Here is a 26,782-nt window from a genome sequence, read left to right on the forward strand (position 1 = left end):
GCTGAGATTCATGCTGTCCAGCAGAAACACAGAAGAAACCCCCCATTCATTGCCCTTTTCCTCCAAATACTGTAGGAACTCTTTCTTCTTCAATGCCAACTCAACTTGCCACCTCTGTGCTTCTTCTTAGCCAGTTCCTTAACCAACATGTGACTGTCCCATTCAGGCGAGATGCCCCTTTTTGGAGCAGTTGAACTGGTAGGTGCCATGTGGCTTGACTGGCTAGTGGGCCTGGAGTGTGGAGAGAGGTCATGAAATAGGATGTCTGTGGGGGCAGATGCTGGAAGGCTGGCATTGGGATTTTGTGACAGTGCCATGATATCGACATGCTGTTTTGCCACATTGACTCTAGGCTTCGCACCTGTCATATCTGTACATACCCGATCCCTATCCGACCTCCGGACCCTCTGCTCCACCACCTCTGGAGTCCTACCCTATTCCTGTCCACTCCAATATCCACCTTCGGACTGGACATCACTCCCCTCATCACTCCTCCCCTCACTCCTCACATCACTTCTCTCCTCTCCTCCCTCCTCTCATCACTCCTCTTGTCATCTCCTCTCTTCACTCCTCCCATCCTTCCTCTCGTCACTTGTCACTCCTCTCCTCGTTCCTCCTCTTACTCCTCTCCTTCCATCCCTCTTCCACCAACCTCCACCAAGTTATGACCTCCTGCCACCGTCCCATACTGCATACTCGGACACTGCCCATACCTTTGCTCCGAGATTCTGTCATGGTCCTGACCTCAGACTTTGACTCCACCTTGGCTTAAGTCCATTGCATTGGTGACCTCATTCTATGGAAACACCATTGCCAATATTCCTTGGACTTCTGACTCTGCCTCTGCAACCTCCACAACCTCTGTAAGCTCTGCTACCTCCGAGCTCCACAGACCGTTCTTGGCACTTTCACCGCTTGTACTGTATCTTTCACACTTTCCCCTCATCCCTATTTGGACTACTGCTTCCTTCCATTTCAGCCAGTAAGTCATCAACCCCACTTCACCTCATTCTCCTGCCCCTCTGGGCTTCGCCCTCCCTACCTCCTTTTGGATGTACCATAGAGTCTAACCCATGACCTTCGGTACCGCTCCACTTCTGTAATCCCCTTTGTCTCTGTTTGGATGCCTTTGTTCCGATTTGGACCCCCTTTGACTTCCTTGTGCTTTCGCCTCCCCATTATATCACTTGTACATACTCATTTTGGACCCTCAGTCTAAAATCGACCAGAAATGCCCCCTAGAGACTTCCTGCTCGCCACTTCTGAAATTAAGGACCAAATGGACAAACAGCAATGGCACAGTGCTCCCCTTGAGTCGCTGAGGCCAAGGTCCCTCCTTGCTAAGTCTCCAGTTCCACTCCGGAATCATCCACTCTCGCCCAGTTCTAATGACACCTCTCTTAGAAGAATTGGAATACATACACAAAGTCAATGGCACAAATTATGTTATCCACCTTCCCCCCAAGCATGGCATCCACGGTGTAGCTGTTGCCTACTAGCCACTGGAGAATTTCTATAAAGCCATCAAGGCCATGAGGACCAACTGAAATCTGATTCACCAACTTCTGAATAGCCCCCAGCCATCCCATAGCCCAAACTCCAAAGTGCTGGTCAAGCCATGGGTTAATTTCCCCCTCCCATGCATCTGAAGGCATTGCATATAATAAGGTGTGCACAATCAATGTGATGCTGTATTGTCCAAAAACTGAACCTGGACTCCAGGGGTGGAGGATGGAAGTTGTTTTGCTGCATCACAAAGTCAAGATATATTTGCAAAGATCACAGGGGGAGTTACTGGGGCAATATTTGTGGAAGGACCTGGAACTGTCCTCGCTTCTACTGGGGTGGTTCTGGAGTCGGAGACGACTCAGGAGTGAGTGGGGTTACTCTTCTTCAGTGCAGAACCACTGAAGGCCCGATAATCAGGGATGGTCCGAGTATGGCTGCTTCATTTGTGAAGCATGGGTACTTGGGTTGGTCATTTTGGGGAACTGTCGGAGCTCATAATTAAAGGATTCTGTGGAAAACATAATCAATTGAGGTACCACACTTGGCATTTTGGTTGGTGTATGTTAAGAGGTATCGTCTATACGATGGGTCTTAATCAGAAATCCAGGGAACACACTCTTCTTGTGCTTGGAAATGGGGATGCATTGAGGTTGAGTGCTCCACCCTCCTTGCTAGCCAGAACGATTTGACCTTGCTTCACTTGATGAAATATGGGCAGACTGAATGCTCCACCCTTCTCATCAACCAAGAAGAGCACAGACACTTCAATAACATGTAACATCTATGAGCAGCTCGTTCCTCCTGCATGTTATATCCATACATACCCAATCCTGATTCGACTTCTGGATCCCCATCCCACCTCCTCCAGAGTCCTACCCTATCCCCATCCGCTCCAATCTTGTCAGGGCACACCCACCTAACCCGGCTCCACCCACCCTCACCTGGTATCCTGCTTATCTTTATTTCTCATCCTTTACCACTGTTCTTTAGTTCTTGTTCTTCCTTCCTTTTATTCTGTCTTTCTACAGTCATTTGCTTCCGAAATGCACAGTATTCATATTTTGTCCATACACGCATGTTGAAATTGTAGAACTCCAAACAAAAGACATGATCTTGTAAAGTAGCTTCTGGCCTACTACTGTATAAAATTTGAAGTTGAAATATGAAGAAATGAGCTTGAAAAATGATTTTTTCTGAGGGGGCTTGTTTTTCGGGGGGTCCGCCGATGTGCACAGCCGTGGGAAAATAGACATATATCCCGCTCTAGTCAACCTCAGCCTCCTCTTCGCTTTCCTCCTCATTAGAACCTATATCAAACACTTCTCCCTCTTCTTCCCCATCATTCCCAGGGCTTTCGAGTGTCTCACTCATGTTAATTGCAGCAAGCACTGCAGCTTTCCGTGGGCGTGGTGGCTTATTAGGCCAATTTTTCTTTGGGACTTTGGCAACCTTGAGTTCTGATGTCTCCTCTTCCCAAGCCTGGACTGCATCCTCATGGATCTTCTTGGCCCTCTCCCATGCATTCTTCTCAATTTCCTTGCGTGCTTCAGCTAACTGATGAGCACGTTCTCGATTTTGCTTTTCCTGCTGAGCCATCTTTCGGTTTGCCTCATTCTCTTCAACAAGGGCCCGGAACTCTGGATCAGTGAGTATTCGTGGCAACCCTTCACCTAGGAGCTTGTGGCTGGTTGTTTTCTTCTTGTTCTCCTTGTTGGCTAACTGGCGTCGTAGTTGGTGATTGTACTGAGATCCCAGAACAAGCTGTGTGTAGGCAACAATGAGGCGTTCAGCAAGCTCCGCATTTCTTTCACGAGACTCATATAGCTCGTGCTGAAGTGATCGGACCTCTTCAAGAAGGGCATGAGGATCAAGCTTGCGGCATGCTTGTGGGGTTGCATGTCCCGTCCAGCGCAAATTCCCATGTGGCCCCAGAGGCTGATATACAATGGGTATAGGGCCTTGGGAGGATTTAATTGGTGTCTTGCCAACAAGGAACCTTGCTGAGGATGTTTCCAGGCTTGTACGGATTTGATCTTCAAAGTTTGGATGAATCTCGGGATGATGAGAAGTGCTGACCAGGTCATGGTGGTGATGGGTTCTGTGAAGGGCTGGGGTGCTGGGTGTGTCTAGAGGAGATTGGACTGATCCATCCTGTGTGCTTGTTTCGCCCAGAACCACATCCCGCATAATTGCAGCTACACGTTTCACAGGGGTTGGAAGTGTCATTGGGAGTGCCCCTTGGTTCGAAAACTCCATGCTAGGTTTCATCTGATGTGTGGAGATGACACTGGGATTGAATGGCTAAATACCAGTAGCAGCAAAGGAGGCAGTGATGTTCTCATGAGTGAAGGCCTCTATATGTGCAGCACCATAAACTTCAAGGAAGTTTTCTTTTGCAATACGTCCAACGTGTGTATCCCTCCATTGCTGTAGCTGCTTTGACCATGCACGCTTGAGTACAGAGAAGACAACGACATTGAGACCTTGGAGCACATGGGTGGTGTGAGCGGGGAAACAAATGATCACAATGTTGTGTGCAGCAGCATAGTCAAGGAAACCCATGGTGCAGTGAGAGTTATGCCCATCAAGAATGAGTAGCCTGTACTCATTTTCGTGAGCAAGCTTGTTGCATGTTTGTTGATCAAAAAGTTGAATCCAATCAACACTGATTTCACCATTAGTCCAGCCTTTTGCTGATACTGTAATGCTGTTCTGACACTGTAAGTTGCATGATAACTCAAGGTTAATTATTTACGTACGCTGCACCAATAGGATTATTTCGACCCCACTTCTCAAGCAAGTATTGACCCTTGAAGATCACGACAGGTGAAAGAGCAGTGCCATCGGCACAGATGGTACACATGACTGTGACATTCTCACGGTTCCCATCTTCAACAGCATGTTGTGATTTTGTCCCAGGGCAGGTGAGAACACGCTGCTTTGACCCTTTCCCAACTGGAAAACCGGACTCATCGAAATTATAGATATTGCATGGACGGAACTGGTATCTATCTCGGACCCCTTTGACCATTTCAAACCACTTCTTGACATTGGTTGGGTTGACAGCCGAGGCACGGACTGTATCAAGGGAGGTGCTCCATTTTGCTGAGAGATGGTCCCCATACTTGGTGAGAAACTTCTGGGCCCAACTTGGTCCAAATCTCTGCACTTCAGGATTACTGGCTTTTTTTACCTCAAGGGCATAACGAGTAAGGACTTCGTGAGTGAGGGGGAAGCCCCGATCAGCCATTCCAATTGCAAAGTCAATGAGAGTCATAGCCTCTGCATGACTGAGATGCGAGTTCTTCTCAGCCCATTCAGATTTGGTTTTTCCACCTTTGACATGGTATCCCAGTGCCCTATACAGTCATTCACGGGCCAATGGTTCACATTTTGTAATTTTGAGACTATGACATTGGATCAAAACCAAATACAAAATTTTTACGATGGATAGTAGCCAGGCTGGGTATGTACATATTACCGAGAGATATAAAGAAATGGATGAAAAATGAACGAGAATAAAAGCAGACAAGGAAATGGTGCTTTCCCGGCTCAATGGTTCAGTGTGACGTGGTGTGACAATTAGTTCACATGCCGAACCGATAATTCAGTAATATGGCATGAAGCAAGGGTTTGCAGAATATTTGCTCTACTGCTTGAGCTGCTTTTTGCTTGTGCATTCTAAGGGAGCCATTACTGATACTGGTGAAAGCAGCAGGCACAGAAAGGAATAAATTTGAGGTGCTGAATTGGGAAACCCGGATGTAAGTATACCCAAGTCTGACAAGTGCTCATTCACCACAACAAACAAACATGGGCACATGCGCCAGTGGCCTTCTGTTCCTTGGTAACACACCAAGCTGTAGGACACACTGTGATGTCATAGCCATGTTTCTGGAGAGTGCAAGATGCATAACTTTTGTGTGGACCATTAACTCGTTGAACAACTGCTATTACTCCTTCATTTTATGTCTGATTTGGTCAAATTTTTGCGTAGTAATAGCCATAGTTATAGCATACAAGTGTGCAAAAAAATAAAAAATCCCGGGGTGAAATAAGGATGTTACATGCAAATGAACCATTGAGGGGTGTGAACCATTGGCACGTGAATGACTGTAGCCTATTCCAAACTGATCGGCAATAACTCGGAGGCCAGCAGGCTTCCGGCCTTCCAACCTAGCATTCTCTTGTTCAGCCATGTAAGCTGCCACAGCTGCCTTCTGTGTTGCTTCCAAGTCTCTCAAGAGCGTGTGGTGAGCTCTTGCCTTAGATTGTGGCCTTCCAACCATCACTGAAGTGTGCAGAGAGGGAGAGATCAAAGGTTGATCAGCGCGATCGGAGGTGATTTGGTCACGTGATAATATCACTGCCACTCCGAGAATTCAGCACTTGCTCCGCTTTTGTAGTGGCAAGTACGCAAGTGGAGGTGTCAAAAACATGTTCCCATTACGTGCTCTACCTATCACTGTCACTGACAAATCAAACTGAGCAGTTTTATTGACAATTCACAGCACTACGGAACAAAATGTGAATTCAGTTGATGCAAAAATCAAGAAAATCCAGGGAATTTTGCTTTTTTTAGGATGAATTTTGAAGCATTTGAGCTCATATTTGGCATGCCATCAGAGGGGAGATATATTCGTTTTATTGGATACATATTTAATGCATTAGTTAAGTCATTTATGAACAAAATCACCGTGTGCATCTTAGAGGTGTGTGCATTTCGGAAGCAAATGACTGTATTTCTATTTACCCAGACGACCTTTCTCTACACCTATGTACTATTGACCCACCCATGATGTGTGTATGACACACCTAGCCCCAGACAACCTGGATGGCTTCATGGTGCAACCCAGCACGTGTGCATGCAGCACACACCCTTGGGATCCCCTGCATGGACACCCAGGTGACTGTGGCTGTATGTGGGGTGACATGGCAGACCTCATGTGACCCAAGCTGCATGTATATAAACATACCTGGGGTGGGAACCAAAGAAGTAACCTTCTTCTCACTATTCCCACTTCAGTCTAAGTGGCCAGGGACCATTGTCCCGCACCAGGCCCATCAGTATGCATGCCTGCTCCACACCCAGCGAAGGCCTTAGTGCCGGGCATTACATCCAGGCCCCCTCAACCCCAGTCGTGTCCCTGGCAGCAGAAGAAGGTTTCAACCTCATCTCCCCTGCCTCCCCTGCCCCCCCTACCTCCCCAGCCATGGTGTCAGAAGAGCAGTATGACGATCTGCTGGCCCGCTTCCAAGAGCTCCAAGCCATTGTGGAGAGCCAAGCCCACAACCACCCCCCACCTGCACCTGCACCAGCACCTGTGCCCATGCCCATGCCTGCACCCACACTTGCACCCAGACCCAAACCACCGAAGGTCACTCCCCCCACTCCCTTCTCAGGAGCCAGCAAGGACCTCGATTGTTCTAAGGCCAAGTGCAGGATCTACTTCCACATCTGTGCAGCTGAGTTCCCTACCGCACTATCCCAGATCCTCTTTGTGCTCTCCTACATGAAGGGAGGACCTGCAGGGGCATGGGCAACACAACGGACAATCACTGTCAGAGATCAGGTTGAGACGAAGGAGTGTCTCCATGGCGGAGGGCTTCAGCCTCAGCGACTTATGCCAGGAGCGCTGTGCCAAGTAACACGTCTGTGCCCTAACTTACTAAACTGGCAACCAGAACTGAAGGGGGTAAACTCTAGTCGATTTTATTACTGAGGTGTAACCTATGTACAAGTTGAGTATATATATAGTTACAACGAGAGCAGGCCCGCAAATGGCGGAGCCGAGTGGAGCGGAGCTAACAGGGTTAGACATTAGCCGATTGAATATTACCAACGAGTCAGGTTATGGGGTTAACGGAATGGTAGGCAATAACCCAGAAACGGAAAGGAGGGATAGGCCCAAAGGTGGGCTTGCAGGGCAAGCGAGTGTATTGCCCAGCAGAGGCGGGAGTGCGCTAGCGGGCGTTGGGGCTGTCTGGAAGCCTTTGGGGCTCTGTACTTAGGGAGGCGTAGGTAATAAATTGAAAAGAGGGGGTGGTGACCATCAAGAGGTACTGAGGTGATTGTGGAATACGGGAGCTCCGAGGTTAGTGAAGAAGGAGTGGAGGTAGACCGGAGGGATCGGAGGGAGTGGAGGTCGATGGCCAGGGATGGATATGACAATCACCCTGTTGACAGCTGGCTCCCCCACGCTCACCATGGATGAATTCAACACAGAACTTGATGCCATGTTCCAGGACCTGAACCGGGAGGCCACAGCCTGGCAGAAGTTGGCAGTCATCCACCAAGGTGTCAGGGCATATACCCTGACCTAGCCCATACCTGCATCCACACCCGCACTTGCACCCGCACCCGTGCCCACACCTGGCTGTTGCACTTCCCACATGTGCCCTGTGCCGGATGCTCCGTGTGGCCAGATGCCCTGGGCCCCGGGTCTCGGGTCTCATGTGACTTCCGGGTATCCCCGGAAGTTTTCGATATTGTGGCCACTGTGGGAAGATGAGAAGTTAACTTCCTTCTCATCTCTGACCCACAGTAGGATTGTGCCCTGGATAGGGCTGGCCAGACTTGAGGCTGTGGGCCATAGGGGGGGGGTCATGGGGACCCGCGAGTCGTCCCCTGACACAAGGGACTGACTCCATGGATAAGGTTATCCAGGAGTTCAAGATACTAGGACCTGCCTTGAGGCTAGGCGATGTCAGGCTGGTTGACCAGTTTGAGCAGGCGATCAACTCCTGGCTCAGGGAGAGCATATACCACCTCCGCCCCATGCCTACCACCTGGGCTGAGTGGAAATGCTTCCAGGCCACCCAACCACGTGCACCCCCACCCAGGCCCCCACTTCCACCAGCTTGACCCCCGTTAACTGCGACCCCACCTCAGGCATGACCCACACAGACCCCCCCATGACCCGCTCCCGTGCCTCCACCCCCCACTCCAGCAATCTGTTGTAAGTGGGCTAGGGATCTAACCCACTAGGAAAACAGGAAAGGATGGGGACTGGATAGGTATCCAACAGGTCAGGGAAAGGGGGTAATGGGAATCGGTAATGGTCCGGTGCGGTGCATAGTCAACTCCAGTCAATCTCTCACCCCACCTCTCTGGGTGACACTAAGACAAGGACTGATCTAGAGGCTTTCTTACTGATCTTCTGTGTTGTACTACTCCCTACTAGCTTGGGAGGGGCAAACTCGGTGGTTTCTAATCCAAAGGAAAAAGTAGATACATCCTCATGTACAGGTATATATGAGAAATGATCAAATAAAAATGATAAAAAATATCCGATGAGTCCCATGTGCTTAGGTGGGTCATATCGGCAACAAACAATATCGGAAAAAGGAAGGGAAAACAATAATCAAGAAAACAATAAAGCAATAAATGATTTCCCACCAAAAAATACCCAACTCCATCCATCGCCAATGAACTCCCGCTAATCACGGATCCTAATACTCCTAAATTGCGCGTTTCCAACGGTACCAATATCGTCCAAATTGGTGCAGTGGTTGCTGAGATAAGTGAAATCCAATCTGAGTGTGGCCATGCTGCTGGGTGGGCATGGGAATTTGGTTTGTGGGGACTGGGAATGTGTCTGGAAAAATCATGGAAGGGTAGGGATAGTATATGAGGACGTGTGTGATGGGTTTCGTGAAGTGGGATGTGCAGGGATTTCGGTTCGTTTGTGCAGTACCAGCTGTGCCTGCCTACACCATCTCACAACAGGGACGGGCCCCCAACCGATGGATCTCAACAGGTTGAGGACTGACCAGAGGTGCTACAACTGTAACACCCCAGGGTCAGCCGAGCATGATGCCTCCACCTGGAGGACCTTAGGGTGCTGATGGAAGGGCTGAAGAGACAGTTGACCAAGGGGACAGAGACATAGATCCTCAGAGGGATTTTCAGGCAGGCAACCAGTGAGGGATGCATCCTGGCCACCTGTAGAAGATAGCTCATGTAAATACCACAGCACATGTGAGCCAATGCCAATGCCAAAATTCCATCAAGTCATTGCAAAGAAAAGCATCCTCCACCCATGAGAATGGGAAGACCCCAAGGGCAGTAGCACCTGAGGTAGTGGTCTCCCCACCCGCCATTTACATCCTTTCCAAGCAGTCCCCTAGATCTCTCAACCTCACCGTGAGACTAACCGCCCTAACCTCCCTCGTTTCAGTATCTGTATCGGCCCTCCTGGACTCAGGAGCCACCAGGAACTTTGTGAGCCCCGAGTTCATCTGGAGGCACAACCTGGGGACAACCCCCCTCCCACAGCCCATTCCTGTCTGTAATGTCGATGGAACCCCAAACGAGAATGGAGCCATAACTGAGGAGCTAGAAGCCCTCTTGACTTTTGGGCAACATACAGAGTGGGCCTGCTCTGTGGTCACAAATCTTGGGCGACAGTCCCTCATCATAGGACACTTGTGGCTGCTGCACCACAACCCGGAGGTGGATTGGGCACGACAGAAGGTCATCATGTCCTGCTGCCCATCTTCCTGCAGGCAGCTGCGAATACAGGATGACCAGGACCCTGCACTGGAGCCTGGGGATGGGATCTACGCTGCGATCATTCCCCCAAGTTGGGGCCACAACCCCCTTGCAGAGGATGGCCCAGGAGGCCTGCGACCTGGAGGCTGAGCCCATGTTGTTTGAGACGCTGGTACCAGAGCACTACCAGGACTTCTGAGACACATTCTCCAAAGAGGCCTTCGACCAGTTGCCCCCCCAGAAGCCCTGGAACCATGCTATGGACCTGGTACCAGATGCCAAACTGCCCAGGGGAAAAACCTTCCCACTCTTGTGCCTGGAGCAGAAAGAGCTGGACGAGTTCTTACATGAGAACCTGCAGAACGGGCGTATACAGCCATCCAAATCCCCAATGGGGGCACCAGTCTTCTTCATCAAGAAGAAAGACAGGTCATTACACCTGGTCCAGGACTACAGGAAGCTGAACAAGATCACTGTGAAGAACTCATACCTGCTCCTGCTCATCTCAGACATTGTAACGGGTCAATCACCTTGACTCGAGACAGAGAAGAGGGGGAGGGTGGTAGTGTGCATGGGTGTGGTTCGTGGGGCCGGGTTTTGGTCCGTGGGCACTACTGAGTCTGCAAAAACCTCAAACAAACACTCACCTATGTCTCTCTTGGACGTCAAGGCTGAGTATTATGATGAGAGGGGTCTTAGACGTAAGCAACTAGCTCAGAGGGGGCGTTAGGGTCGTGGATGGCATCTTTGCCACTTGGATGTAACTCTTTCTTGTCCCTTCACGGGTCTATTCAGTACTAACTTGTTATGTACAAGCTATTATCTATTTTATATGAGTTGGAAATGAAATGAATGGAATGGGGGAATGTAAACGGGCCGTTAGGCAACCGTAAATGATGAATATCCAATTGGGAACAAAGAAACAATAAAAGAAATATGAATGAATGGGGAATATATCATAACGGGTCCGAAATGGGAATTGTGAAAGTTAACTCCGCAACACTTCGCCACAGCGCCCGCCTATCCTCCCGTCAGCAACCTCCTCGTCTCCAGCTTTCCAACGAGCCCCTATTCGTCCCATTTGGTGCAGTAGTTCTTGAGATGTGGCCATTGACAGGTGCTGTCGAGACCATGTGAGACTCTACTCCATGCTGAACCATCCGAGTGTGGGGTTGCCATTCTGGGAAATGCTCCATGGGCGAAGAAGGAAGGTAGAGCATCACTATCGGGTGGAAAAACGGCTGGGTTGTGTGTGTGGGTATGGAGATCTGGAGAGGGGGTGAAATTGGCGGCATGGTTGGGCATGGGAATTTTGCTTGGGGTTGTTGGGAATGATGGGGAAAATAAGGAAAAATAAGGAATGAGTTTATGGAGTGTTGGATAGTGATATAATGAGCATCGGGAGCGTCAGAGGGTATGTGGTGTATGTTGGTGGCCAAATTCCACAGAATCCGACTTTTTGTGGTACATGGAGTTGTCCCCACAACAATGTCCTTGCCTGCCTCTGCAATGCCAAGTACTTCTCGGCCTTAGACCTATGCTGGGGGTTCAACAACATCCGGATCAAGGATGGAGACAAGTGGAAGGTGGGGTTTGTGACTAACTGGGGGCTGTTCGAGCCCATGGTAATGTTCTTCAGCCTGTGTAACTCCCCCATGACCTTCCAGACCATGATGAACGACATCCTCAGGGATTTCATTGACCGGGAGGTTGTCATCTGTCACATGGACGACATCCTTATCTTCATGGCCACTCTGGAGGAACATCAGAGGGTCGTCCAAGAAGTCCTGGAGATGCTGAGGAGAAGGAGGCTCTTCCTAAAGCCAGAAAAGTGTAAGTTTGAGCAAACCTGGATTGAGTACCTTGGTCTCATCATCTTGGAGGGTAACATCATGATGGACCCGGTAAAGATCCAGGGAGTCCTCGACTGGCCAGCCCCAACCAAGGTGAAGGAGGTACAATCCTTCCTAGGATTTGTAAACTTCTACCGCCGGTTCATCAGAGATTTCTCTGAGAAGGTGCACCCCCTCCATAGGCTGACTGTGAGGTCTCAGTGGGGTAGCTCAGCACACAGAGCCGTAAGTGATACAAAGGTGTGTATTTTACGGTGTGTGTAAGCAGTTAATGGAAGTTACTGCTTACCCACGTGACTATATGTACCTTGTAATTACATAGGGCTCAGGGTTCGGGGCTATTACCCTGACATTCTCCCCCCTTGCATTGCATTTGCGACGCATACATGGTTAATGATGAAGAGAATAAAATTTAAAAAAAGGAGTTACATTGAGTTTGAGAATATCAATGAGTGTTTTATTGTTGCCACTTTAAAGTGGATGATTTATACATGTCAGTGAGAGAAATTGAGGGAATAAATGGGTGTGGGGCTGTCACTTTGAAGTGAATGGTGATACATGGGTATCGCAAAGGGGAAAGTAATGAAGAGAAGGAGTTTTTCGAAAATAAATTTCAACCCAAAGATTATATGTCTTTGGTGTTCCTCCTCACTTGTTCCATGAGGATTCGTGTGTAAATGGTGTTTACACATGAGCAGTGGTGGATGTGGGTTTGACGAAGTAGAGATTTCCGCAATTGTTACTTGCGGTTCCTTGCATACAATATTGTGTGTGGGGCCTCGAGTTGGGGGAAGGTGTTTTCACTGGCACCTCAATGGCATATTACCATGTCACTTTCCCTTTCCTCAAGGGTAGAGTTATTGCCCCAGAGGAGGGTTTTCCTCTGGGTTGTTCATCTGGACATCTGATTGCTGTGTCAGATGCGATGATGTAGCCTGAGCTACATTGTCGAGCTGTGGGCTCGACAAAGTGGGCACTTCCTGGGTGGGAGCGGGTTGTTGCATTCCTGAGCTACTTGGCTCAGGTGTAGGTAAGTTTACCGTTCTTCCTGTGGGGAAGGGTGGTTGCTGGCCTGTTTGTCCAGTGTGGAGACTTGCATCTCTTTCCCAGTATTTGGAAGCTTTCACTTCCCGCTCCACAGTTCTTGCAGCACATTCCTCAGGAGTCCTGAGTGGTTTGAACTGGGATTTTATATAGGCAGCTTTGCCTAGACTTTTCCAGGAGATTTTTCCCTTGTTCTCCAGGGAATTGTACTCCTCTGCAAGTCTTGCAATACTCAGGAGTCCCAAGAAGTATTTCTTGGTTTCCTTCGCTTTTTTGCGAAGGACTCTATGTACCTTGCCGCTTTTAAAGGCAGCTTTGGCCTGTTCATACCAATGTACAAATTCTTTCCCACTCACACTTGTCCACCAAGCATATGTGGCATCATGCGCCACTTCTGACCCTGCTGTTCTCCTCATGGGGACGTTGGGGTTGATTGTTATGTCGACTGGAGCTTCGACTTTACTGAACTCGTTGAGTTTGGTGGTCTCGTATAGCATGTGGACACTTCCCTGCAGGGTAGCTTGCCCATAGGGTGCTGAGGTACTCAGCTGCCTCTAGTAGTGGTCCCCGTTTTGGGGTCTGCCATCAGTTGCCCACTGCTCTCCCTCTTCCCCTCGACATGGGTTTGTGTTACAGGAACGGGTTCCGGGGAACCCAACCTGAGCCGTTCAGCTCACTAATGGAGGTGGCTGCGTAGCCATCGGAGGGAGAGCGGAATGGGATGAGTGTCTGGCAGTGTAACCTGTGGGTTGGCCAACGGTAACTTGGCGCTCCTGGGAGCGTACCGGTAGCGAGTATGACACGGGCTCCTTGAGGGAGCCACCTGGCTGTCTGCTAACGGGGACTTGGCGCTCCTGGGAGCGTGCCGGTAGCGGGTGTGCTGGGAGCAGTTGGCTAGTGGTGACTTGGCGCTCAATGGAGCGTACCGGTAGCATGGGATACCGGGACTCCCAAAGGGAGTCACCCAGTTGGTGGCTATCGGTGACTTGGCGCTCATGGGAGCGTACCGGTAGCGGGGGTTGTTGGGGAAAGCGGGCTGGTGGACCAGTGCACAGTAGTGAGTGACCGTGGGAAGTGGGACCCGCGGGTGCGGGGCCAGACATTCTGGAGTTGCCTGGACTATATCCCTCTCCTAAGGAGGTGGGATAGGCTACAGTTCCTGATAGGGAACTTCTGGTTGGATGGGAGTGACCGCTCAACCACCCGGTGGACTGGTGGGAGTGGGCAGCAGGAGGTTGGGCGTGGGAATGCCCTCCTCGCTGCGGTTTTGTCATGGAGAGGATGAATAGGGAGGTGGACATGGTTCCAAGGTTACAGGTTGAGTTTACAGTGGTGGCACAATGGTGAGGATGTTACAATTGCGGTACAAGGTTTGTGGGTTATGTATTCGATAATGAGAAAACATCTCAGCAATTTCCATACATATCATATGACTTGTATCTATCTAATACAAATGTTATAATGGCCAAAGGAAGTCCTTTGGAAATCAACAAATCCCCCAGCCAGCACCAAAACCCAGTGGGAAAGCTTGGCATGGGGTTTGGCAGAGAATGAAGTGAGAAGAAGTAAGAAATATCTTACCTGTGTGCCTGGTCTATAGGAGTCTAGGCCCATTTACATAGCAAAGGGCCTCAAGGTCTGGTTGCCTGTCACAGACCATAAGATTCTCCATTTCCATAACAGTTTGCCCTTCCGAGGGCGGGCCCTTATGCAACCCAGACAGGGTCGCCTGCCCACGGGGTGGCGGGATAGTCGATGCCCCGGCACCGTATCCCCTCCCCCTGACCTGGGAGGCCCCCATCATGATGGGTTTGGCAGCGAGGTCTGCCAGTGCACATGCCTCTTTGAGCTCATGTTTTAGTAATTCGATCTCTGTCTTTTGGAGATTGACTTCTCTCTCTGTGTCTTTCAGAGAGGCGAAGATGCCCTCAGCATCTCTTCATGCTCTATTGTACTCGCACCTCCAATGGGCGCAGTTACCGCAGGCGTCATCTGACACCCTCAAGTTATCAGACCGTGCCTGTTTGGATGGCCTGGATGAGGAGCCGCTGTCGCTCCCTCGTCTCCCTCCTATGAGGGACTTCATCTCTTTCAGCTCCTGATGGAGTTGACCTGTCTGAGCAGCTACTGCTGATGCGATGACTGGTTCCCAGCCTGCATTTGGCTGAGGTGTTGTTGGACCTGGGCCGAATTGGCCGATCCAGGGGGTGATTTGACCAGGGAAGTTCCCTGGGGAGTATGCCTGGGGCTGCAGCAGCAAATGCTGCCCCTGGAATGGCGCTTGTTGCACCATCGGTGCAGTTTGCACCATGTATGGTTGGAAGCCCCTTTGAGGAGGCTGGGGGTATGCGGTGCCTGTTGGCATCGCAGATGGTTGTTGGTTTGCGGCACTCATTTGTGCTGCATTGTAACGGGTCAATCACCTTGACTCGAGACAGAGAAGAGGGGGAGGGTTGTAGTGTGTGCAGGTGTGGTTCATGGGGCCAGGTTTTGGTCTGTGGGCACTACTGAGTCTGGAAAAACCTCAAACAAACACTCACCTATGCCTCTCTTGGACGTCAAGGCTGAGTATTATGATGAGAGGGGTCTTAGACGTAAGCAACAAGCTCAAGGGGGGCGTTAGGGTCGTGGATGGCATCTTTGCCACTTGGATGTAACTCTTTCTTTGTCCTTCACGGGTCTATTCAGTACTAACTTGTTATGTACAAGCTATTATCTATTTTATATGAGTTGGAAATGGAATGAATGGACTGGGGGAATGTAAGCGGGCCGTTAGGCAACCGTAAATAAGGAATATCCAATTGGGAACAAAGAAACAATAAAAGAAATATGAATGAATGGGGAATATATCATAACGGGTCCGAAACGGGAATTGACAGCGCCCGCCTATCCTCCCGTCAGCAACCTCCTCGTCTCCAGCTTTCCAACGAGCCCCTATTCGTCCCATTTGGTGCAGTAGTTCTTGAGATGTGGCCATTGACAGGTGCTGTCGAGACCACGTGAGACTCTACTCCATGCTGAACCATCTGAATATGGGGTTGCCATTCTGGGCTCCGTGGGTAAAGGAGGAAGGTATAGCATCACTATCGGGTAGAAAAACAGCTGGGTTGTATGTGTGGTTATGGAGATCTGGAGAGGGGGTGAAATTGGCGGCATGGTTGGGCATGGAAATTTTGCTTGGGGTTGTTGGGAATGATGGGGAAAATAAGGAAAAATAAGGAATGAGTTTATGGAGTGTTGGATAGTGATAGAATGAGCATCGGGAGTGTCAGAGGGTATGTGGTGTATGTTGGTGGCCAAATTTCGCAGAATCCGACTTTTTGCGGTGCACGGAGTTGTCCCCACAACAGCGTGCATCGTATAGTCCTGGCGCATACCTGTGCCTGGTGTTGTTGTTGTTCCAGGGAGCCTTGCTCCCCAGGTTGTCGTATCTTGATGTCCAGCAGCCTGTTCAGATCAAATCGAGGGTTGCCTCCCCCAGAGAACGACATTTTTGTCGTTTTGTTTCTCGTGGTGGTGGGAGGGGTTTAGGTGATTCACCGCAAGTGTGTGTGGTTTTACACATGAGCCTGTGGTTCACGTGATCTAGGTAGGTTACTCCTAGCCCATGTGATGTCTAGCACATGGTGTGGCTGTCTGGGCGAGTTGCTTGCTGTCATATCCAAACAATCCTGACCTCCGCTCCGGGCTCCTGGAACTCCAAAACTGACTCCGGAGCCCTACTTCCCTTCTGTCACCTTCTCCTTGCCGACTCCCAAGAGGTTATCCCACCTCCGGCTCTGACACCACCTTTGGTCCAACTCTGGAACATTCCAGGTCCGACCTCTACCTCAACACCCTCCAGACGAGCACGCAACACCTATGCTCCCAACTCCGGGCCTCCACTCTGGAATCCCATTCGCATCTCCATCTCCGGAACCTCCGGTCTTAGCTCTGACCTCAGACTTTGACCCCACCTCCACTTATACCCATTGTATTGGTTAGCTCATTCCATTTAATTACCCTCCATTCAATTCCACTATACTCCCTCATTCCTATTTGAGCTGCTGCTTCCTTTCTATTCAGTCAGCTAGCCATTCCCCACTCCCATCCTCCTTTCTTCCTCCTTGGGCCTTGGCCCTTCACTCCTCCTTTGGGAAACACCATTGAGTCAAACCCTTGACCCTTGGTGTTGTTCCTCATTCCAGCTCCCTTTGTCTCCTTTCGGAGTACCCTTGCTCCTTTTGATTCCGGACCCCTCCTTATATACAATGTACCTAGTAACTTGTAACCTCAGTGTGAAATCAACTTGATTCCCCCTAAGAGACTTCCCCTCTGCTAGATCCGAAATTAGGAACCCCCAGGACAACCAGCAATGGCACAGCACTCCACCTGAGTCGCTGAGGCCAAGGTCCTTCCACACTAAGTCTCCGATTCCACTCCGGAGTCATCCGAATCTGCTTGATCTAACACTTGCCCAGAATCTTCCCATGCTCTTGGCTGTGGGCAATTGCCCTTCGGCTTCACTTCTTCTGCCTCCGTTTTTGGGGGCATAGTGATGCCAAGAGTTCCCTATCTTCTTTGATAGGGAGATTTTCTGGTTCCCTCACATTTTGTAATGTGAGGTACTCATCCAGGTGGACAAGGTCGTTGCAATTTCCTAGGGGTTCCCATGTGGTGTCCCCTAGCTCCCATTTGACCTTAAACCAGAGTTCGTCATGAACCCACGCGTGGTTTAAGATTTCGCGAACTACTGCTTCATGGTTGGGGTCTTCCCCAAAATCGTAAAATATGTTTACTTCCCTATTTGGGAAGATTTCTTGGTCATTCAGCTCATGAGGCATGAGCTGGGATATGTGGAATCTTGGGTGGATTCCACATTGTTCAAGTTGTGGTGGCAACTTGAGGATGTAGTTTGATGTCTCTGGAAATGTTTCCAGAATTTCATAAGACCCTATATACAGGGGCTTTAGTTTGCCTGCCCTCCCTTCAGGTAGGTTCAACTTATCCATGGATCAGTATGCAAGCTCACCTTTTCTCAAAGGCGGGTCCGGGTGTCTTTTCTTATTCGCCTGGATTGTTTGAGCAGTGCGATTGTGTATTATCACGTTGTGTGCTGCCATGAGGTTTTCCTTCGCCTTTTGGGCAAAGTCATTCACTCCCAGGTAGTCCGAGGGTGGTGCTGTTAGGCACATCTTTGGCATGTGGCCATAGATTAATTTGAATGGGGCAAATCCTGTTGATGTGTTCGAGCTTGCATTGATTGCAAATTCTGCCATCGACAGCTTTGCTGCCCAGTCGTGTTGATCTGGTCTGACCATCGCACATAGTATCTGTACTACTTTTTGTATCATTCTTTCTGCTTGGCCATCACCTTGTGGATGGAATGCAGTTGTGAATTTCAACTGCACACCGAGTATTCGGTGTAGTTCACACCAAAATTTGACGTGAATTTCAAGTCTCGACTGATATGATTGAGTGAGGTAGACCGTGAAGTCTTACAACTTCATGAAGGAATACAAACACTAGTTCTAATGCATTCATTGTTGTTTTTATTGGAATCAGGTGGACGTTGGACGTCAACCTGCAGATGATTACCCAGAGGTAATCATATCCCAAGCTTGTTGGGAATGGACCTCTGAAGTCCATGGGCTATAGACGACCACAGTGTTTCCAGGGTTGGGAGTGGGTGAAGCAGTCTGGGATTTCTCCTGGGGCTTTTCTTTGTTGTCTGACAAGTTCTGCAGGACCTGCAGAACTTGTGGGTGTCCTTCCTCATCGACTTCCACCAGAAGTATCAATGGAGGGTTTCTGTCATATCCACCCCTGGCCATCAACTTCTGGTCCCTCCAATCCCTCCGGTCTACCTCCGCTCCTCCTTCACTAACCTTGGAGCTCCCATATTCCGCAATCCCCTCGGTACCCCTTGATGGTCACCACCCCCTCCTTTCAATTTATTACCTACGCCTCCCTAAGTATGGAGCCCCGAAGACTTCCGGACAGCTCTGACGTCCGCTAGCGCACTCCCGCCTCTGTTGGGCAATACACTCGCCTGCCCTGCAGAGCCTACCTTCGGGCCTATCCCTCCTTTCCGTTTCTGGGTTATTGCCTGCCTTTCCGTTAACCCCATAAACCCGACTCGTCGGTAATATTCAGTCGGCTAATGTTTAACCCCGTTAGCTCCGCTCCGTCATTTGCGGACCTGTCTTCGCTGTAACTATATACCCAACTTGTACATAGGTTACACTTCAGTAATAAAATCGACTAGAGTTTACCCCCCTTTCAGTTCTGGTTGCCAGTTAGTAAGTTAGGGCATGGATGTGTTACTTGGCACAGCGCTCTTGGCATAAGTCGCTGAGGCCGAAGCCCTCTGCCACAGAGACTTTCCTTCGTCTCAACCTGGTCTCTGACAGTTTCCACTGTTTTCTTGGATCCTAGGTGTCCAAGTGTTTCATGGATGTTTTTGAGGATTATTCCTCGAATGGACTTCCTTTTGTAGTTCCCTTTTGGGACTACTATTTGGGTCGTCCCTCCTTCTCCAAGTCAGGTTATTAGCCCATCTTTTATGGAGAAGTTTTTGAAATTCCCAGGGTTCTCTAGGATTTCCCAGTGGATCTGGCTTTGCGTGTATCCAGATTTTATTGCCTCAATGAGGTCTTTCCTTTGAATTGTTTTTGAAGGTTCTCTTCTGGAATTATGATTTCTTCCAGGTTTTGGGCACTCCCCCCTAGAGTTTCCTCTAGGTTGTCACTCCCCCCTAGAGCTTCCTCTAGGGTATTTCTTGTGTGTATTGCTGTGAGTCTCTTTTTCTCTGAGTTTTTACTCAGAGTACTGCTTAGCAGCAGTTCTTCATATTCCTCGACTCTGTCAGGGATAATGTCTTCTGCATTTTTATCCAGATGGATATCTGCCGACATGTAGTCATCAAAATGCAGATCCTCGTCAGTTGACGAGTCATAGTACCATGAAAGTGCATCTGCCACTTTGTTCTTGTGGCCTTCCACATATTTTATTTTGAAATTGAAGCTTGTGAAGAAGGCTTGCCATCTCAGGTGTCTACCTGAGTTGTGGTTTTTCGCTTTGAAATATTCCAAAGCTTTGTGATCTGTGATTACTGTGAATTCACGGCCTCCCATAAGATCATCTTGCCATCTCATGAGTGCCTCAAGGATGCCCAGTGCCTTGAGTTTGTAGGTGAAGTACCTACGTTGTGTGTTGGTGAACTTCTTGGACATGAATGTGGCCAGGCAGCAGGTCTGCCACTTTCGCCTTGTCCAATTAGTGCACCCATGCCCGCTGGGCATGCATCTGTTATGACCCAGACATGGAGTTTACTCCTCTCTTCTTCCGAGAGGTTTTCCGGTGGATTCCACTGGATGGGCTTCCGAATTGGAGCCCTGCATGCGAGATGTTTACTCTCATCAAAGCATTTCTGGTGGAGTGGTGTCCACCTGAATGTCTGCTTGTTTGAGCAGATTGTTTGCAGTGGCCCTGTATAGCCACTGATGTTTGGCATGAATATTGATAGATATTCTACCATTCCCAGGAATCTTAGGACTCCTGTATGGTCTACTGGCTCTTGCCAGTTGCAGATTCTATTTGCTTGAGCATGGATGACTTGTTCATCCACGCGGCTTCCTAGAACATCTAGGATTGGAGCGAATGGCTGGAATTTTTCCGGCTTATATAAAACTTTGCCCCCTTGAGGCGAGTAAACAACCACAATAATGCTTTATTGTGGTTCTCCACCAAGCTTGTGCTGGTGAATATATCGTCAAACCAGACATGTAGGCGTCTGCCTACTTCTCCTCATAGTTCCCAGGTCAACATGTGCTGGAAAGTACAGGGAGCATTGCAGTCTCCTTGCTGCATCGTGTTTGAGTTGTACATCCCGTGGGGTGTAGAGAACGTCATCTGGATCCACGTGTATTTGTTCATACACGTCCGACATATCGATCTTGGATCAATATGTTGCTCTGGCGACTGATTCTTGGATCAGTTGCATGTCTGGCATTGGTGTGATGTCGAGAATTGTGTTCGAATTACGCTTTCTCGCGTTGATTACCGTGCGCAAAGATCCATCTGCTTTGCAGATGCATAGTAGCGGGCATGCTCACTTGCTGCTTGCAGGATACCACCATCCTGCTTTACATAGCGATCTATTTTGGTTGCTAGTGCTTCCTGCAGTGCTGCAGGGCATCTCGGGGTGTTTTCCCGAAATTTCTTGTTTGGATCCTTTAATGGGATTCGATGGTTCACCTCCCTCAAGGGAGGCATTTCTAGTGGCGCTGGTGTCACGACCGACAAATCCCGGGGCTCCATCAGTGGCAAACCAATGCCGATAGGCGAATCTGCCGACCCGAAACCCATCCTAACCAGCCCCCAACCCCATGTCTGGCCCCCTGCCTTATTGCATGAGACTTGGCCAATAATCAGAACCTAGACCCTGCCAGTATTCTGACCTTACCTCCAGTTCCTGAGCCCTTGGTGCTCCCGGCATTCAGTCCCTCCAGTTCCTATGCCTGCCTTGTCTCCATCTGAACCACACTCATTGCTTCCCGCTTTGTGGTCACAGCCATGCCCCGCTTCTGTGCATTCTGCACCCTCTGCCCACTCCACACCCTCTGCCCATCTCTGCACCCTCTGGCCACTTCTGGTTGCCCTTGACACCTCTGGTCAGGTCAACACTCCCACTCCCCTCTGTACCTCTGTTGGCCTTCATGCTGTCCTTGTGTGACAGTGCTGGCAGATCAACCTCTGTTCGCGGACTTGTGTCGGCACCGCACCGACCCCGCTTATTTGCGGACTTGTATCAGCGCCATGCGCTGACCTCCGCTTTTCCTCTGGCCATTTGTCACTTGGCAGCTTATCATTCATTCCTTGCCGAGTGCCATTTACTGTTTGCTTCCCTGCCAATATCGGCATTTGATCCCCTCTTTATTGGCACTAGGTTATTGATCTCATTCAGTTATTCATCAATAACCCTTGCCACTTATTGTTTATTGATCTGTTCCTCGTTTCCAGTTCCCGGGCTCTTGTCCTTATTTAGTTTGACAATCCCCGCTTATCTCCGCGCCGGACCGCGCCGGACTGACCGGCCTTTCTATATTCCCTCTTGCCTATTTATATACCTTGTAAATACTTTTGGGGACCTCAGTCTGAAATCAACTAGAGTACCCCCCCTGTCTGGTCTGAGTCTCTCCTTCTGCAAAGGGGGCTTCCCCCCCTCTGAGTCCGTGCTTGCGGAGTCCGCGCTCCTCCTACAGGTCCGCTCCGCCCGCAAGTCTTGTTTGAAGTCCGCTGTGAGTGTCAATCCGTAAATATGGGATCTCCCCCAAACATCAAGCTCAGGGCACAGCGCTCCACCTGAGTCGCTGAGGCCGCGATCCCACTCTGCTAACCTTGAACAGCGCTTCCGGACGTGCCGCATATTTCCGCCCGCATATCCGTGCGCACGCTCCAACAGACCTCTGCATCACCTCCGACCTCAACTCAGACAGAACCCAATCTGCCTTCCATCCGTCTTCGGACAGTCTGCCCGACTCCAACAAATAACCCAGCCTCTGACAAAATCCCGTCTCTGACAGGTGTGTTTTAGTCTCACCTCCCTGTCAGGGGGGCTTCTTTTTTGGCTGTTCTCGAGCCCTTGCTCGAGTTTTCCACCTGTGTGATCTCGTCACATGGTCTTCACTGACTCCAAGGGTGTCTATGTTACCCTTGTTCACCATTCTCACTTTGTGGGACCGGAAGTCTAAACTTACCTGGTTTTTGTTTAACCAGGGGGTGCCGAATATGGTGTCGTATCTATCGATGTTAATTACATTGAAGTAGTGTTTTTCTACGTGGCCGTTGATCTCAATGTCCACATTTGTTCCAAACAGGATCTGTGATCTTGTTCCTTTCATCCCCATTTGAAGGATGACTGGGTTCTCCAATTGGAGAATTGGGATATGGACCGTGCAGACGAAGTCCAGCAATATAGCATCCGTTTCAGCTCCACTGTCAAATAGCATGTAGGCTTTTATGCCTGCTATTTTTATGTGAGCTGTCAGCATTCTCTTTGTTGAGAGCGGTCTGTTTGCAGGGTATTTTCCCACATCTTTTGAGATGCAGAATTTCGCATCAAACAAGGGGGTCTGGGTTTCGATGGACTTTTGGTCCTTCTTCCCTTTCTCCTTGTTTTCCTCAGGTACTTTGGTGTATTTCCCCAGGGCATCTTTTCTTGGTGCTTCCACCAAGGCTTCAGCCACTTTCTCGTCTGCCATGTTTTCTAACTGGCATGCTACAGCTAGCTTGATTTTATAATTTATGTCATCATAGTCGACGACTGACATTGGGCCCATCCTAATGGTCTTGATGTTAACTTCCTTACCCTCTGAGTCGGGTGAGTATTGAGGTCCCTCGTATGGGTCCTCCGAAGCTTGGTGCTCCGGAGTCACCAGAGTTGTTCTCTGGTTTTTTGTCTGATGAGTCTTCTGAGTGTTCTTCTGATGCGTTTGCGATCTCCATGGTGGCTATGTGCCTTGGTTTTTCATCGCTCATTGCATTATGTTTTGGGCAATCTTTCGTTGTCCCTATTTTGCCACATTTGCCGCAAATTAGGACTGACTTTTGGTCAGTTTTCCTTGAATTTTTCGAGGGTATATCCTCTTTCCATCTGGATTTTGGCTCTTCAGCCTTCTTTCCAGATGGGAGGGCTCTACTGCGGCCTGTGGTTGCTGTGGTGGTTGTTCAGGTATAATATCCTGATTTGTAGGCTGAAGACATCTTCAGCCCATCGATTATCTCATCTACACGAGATATTGCTTTTAACATCTCCTCATTTGAGGAGAAGTCCGGTCATGAGCAATCATTTCCCTCTTCCATTCGAGGGGAATGTTGTTTAAAAACCTGGTGTTAAAGGATGCCTGGTCTGGCAGCATCACCATCTGGGATGCTGGTTTAGACAGTTCTAAGTAGAAATGTTTTAGGCCTTTTTCCGCTTTGTATTTAATGTTGCGGTACTTCTTTGTCATGTTCAATGCTGCAGAGGCTTTGATGAAGGTTCTCATCAGTATGTTGAGAACTTCAAGGAACATGCCCTTGTCTCCTCTGAGAAGAGTTTCATCTCGGAGTCTTATTCCGAGGTCAAATGTGGGTCCCCCTAATCTGCGAATCAAGCAGTCCAGATGGACTTTGTCGAATTGGGGACCTTTGCATCCTTGCGAGGTGAGGAATCCCAGTAGTTCTGTGAACCACTGCCAGAACAACTCCATGTCGTTCTCCCCTGACCATTTCTTGTCAGGGAAAGCCGGCCCATTCTTTAGAGCTTCAGGCTTCACTCCCTCTGGGTAGGGAGTGAGTATTCTCACTTCGGCCATTCTTATGGCCTTTTCGTACCATTTCTACAGGTACTCCTCTTGCTCCCCTGCCTTTGCGGGGTCACTATCCATTGGAGATATCTCCTTTGGGGGGTTTTCGCTGGAGGGAATTTTCCTTGCAGTGTTTTTGTCATTTCAGGCGATCTCACCTGAAGTTGTATCTGGATTCTCTCATTGTTTTGAGAGAGTGTGGTTGTGTTATCTCTCTGTTTGAGAGGTTCGTCGAAGGTGGAGGTTTGGCCGAACCTTTGGTGCCGATTCTCCTCCTGATTTCTGAACAGTGCCTTCTTTTGGCATTGTCTTCTCCTATCCTTGGGAGAAGGATCTCCTTTGCGTCTCTGTCGAGTCGCTGGTGGTACTCCAGTGTACTTTCACTGGTTGTTCTTTTCGTGAATTTTTCACGAGTTCTGGTTTTGTCCTGGCCTGTGGCCCAGGGATATTTTTTTTGTTTCCTCATATTTTGTGAGAAGTTTATTTCCTTCAGCAAGTTCATCTGCTCGCTTATTTTGTCAGTCAACGTGTCGATTGCGTTGGCCATTCTTTCTGTTATCTTTAGATGAGCCATGCTATTATGGCTCATTTCCTCGATTTTTTTTTGGATCGAGTTTATCACATTTATTATGCACGATTCCTGGTTTTCCAGGAGGAAATTTGGCTGGGGGAGTAGTGACTCTCCCCAGTTAACATTGCCGCTTCTGGGGGTTCCAGAAGGGGTTCTTGGAGTGAAAACTCCATGCTCGCTTTGTTTAGGCAAGGCCATTGCGGAGGGTGCTTCCCTTTCATAGAGGGGTCTGTTCACTGGTTTTTCCTTACTTTTCCATAAGGCTTCCTCAGCAAACTCCCTCATTTTGGTTCGCCTCCTCTTCATGATCTCTGTCATATCCATACCAACTCTGCCTCACCTCTGCTCTACTCCGCCACACCTCTGGTCTACCTCCAGTCTGTCCTCCCCCCACACCTCCACCATACCCTCCGGTTCACCTCTGCCTCCAATCTCTGGTACCTTCTCTGGTACCTCTTATCCTCACCTTATACATTTATTAATATTTCTACCTACCCAATATTACTACGGACCTCCTAGGACCTCCACCCACTCCGCAAAGGTTTTCCCACTCTCCAGGAGCTGTCGCTAATACCACCCTTCACCTACCCACTCCACAACACTCGATAAGGTGATTCTCTCACAAGCTCGCTGACCTGGCAAGTGGGTAAGTCCCCCTTGGGTTTTCCCCTTTGTTCTCATTTGTCTTCTATTATGTATATAAGTCCTGTACTGTAGTTGATGGCACCTCAGTGCAAAATCGACGACTAGACTACCCCCCAGAGTTCGTGCCCCCTTGTTCTGAAGTTAAGGACCAGACTCCTAAGCGTTACTGAATGTAGGCACAGCACTCCTCTCCGAGTTGCTGAGGCTGCAGTCCTTCTGCCCATTCTCTACCTCTGGCCTCCTTCTGGGGAAAGGTCCAGAGACACTGCCCTCCTCGCCATGTTTCTGACAATCTCGGAGACCTCCTCCGAGGTTGGCAACCTTGCCTTGTCTGGCATGGCATGGGGTAGTGTAAACAGCAAAAGAACTTCCACACTCTGGGGGATCCTGCTCTCAGGGCATTTCTTTGCGCCTTCTCAGGTCTTTTGCCTGAGAAGAAGTTGGTCTTTGTTTTCCATCCTCCATTCGGATGGAACCTGGCACAAGTCCAGTAGTTTTTCAGATAGCCAGCGTGGAGGTTCTTCCCTCTGTTTCCCTTTGTCTGCCTTTGGGGCTTGACTTGGGGACATGGGGGAGGACTCCAGGGGATAGTGGGGCCCTGGGGTTTCCTGTGACTCTATCCAATCAGCTTTTCGGGCTGATTGTTTGGCACTTACGCATGTATCGTGCAAGTTGATCACCTCCTGAGGAGGTGAGAGATCTTCCCCAGCTTGGGTGAGATCGATGTGACGTGGAGTTCTAGGGGTATTGGGCCCTGCACTTACTCCACATAAGTTTTTAAACCCTTCAGGGACCAGCCCTGAGGTGGTTGTTTCTCTGGATCATGTTGATCCTTGTCATCGTCTGATGACGGCTGTTGATTTGAATCTCCCATGATGGGAGATTGCAGTTTCTTTATAAACTGCTCGTTTTTTTTTATCGTCGCTGCAGACATGACCTTGCCCTTGCGGGCATGTTTAGGCACCATTGTGTCAGGGCACACCGCACCACACCACACCCCGCCCTCTCTTTCTCCTTTCCTCCTTTTCTTCTTTCTCTTCTCTCTCTCTTTTTTCTATCTGTCATATTCGTACAATCCCGACCTCCGCTCCGGGCTCCCAGAACTCCGAAACTGACTTCTGGAGTCCTACTTCCAAGAGGTTATCCCACCTCCGGCTCTGACGCCACCTTCGGTCCGACTCCAGAACATTCCGGGTCCGACCCCAACCTCAACACCTTCCAGACGAGTACGCAACACCTATGCTCCCAACTCTGGACTTCTGCTCTGGAATCCCATTTGCGTCTCTGTCTCCGGAACCTCCGGTCTTAGCTCCGACCTCGGACTTTGACCCCACCT

Source organism: Cantharellus anzutake, assembly GCF_015039405.1.
Source record: "Cantharellus anzutake strain C23 chromosome Unknown EI90scaffold_91, whole genome shotgun sequence".
Taxonomy (NCBI): domain Eukaryota; kingdom Fungi; phylum Basidiomycota; class Agaricomycetes; order Cantharellales; family Hydnaceae; genus Cantharellus; species Cantharellus anzutake.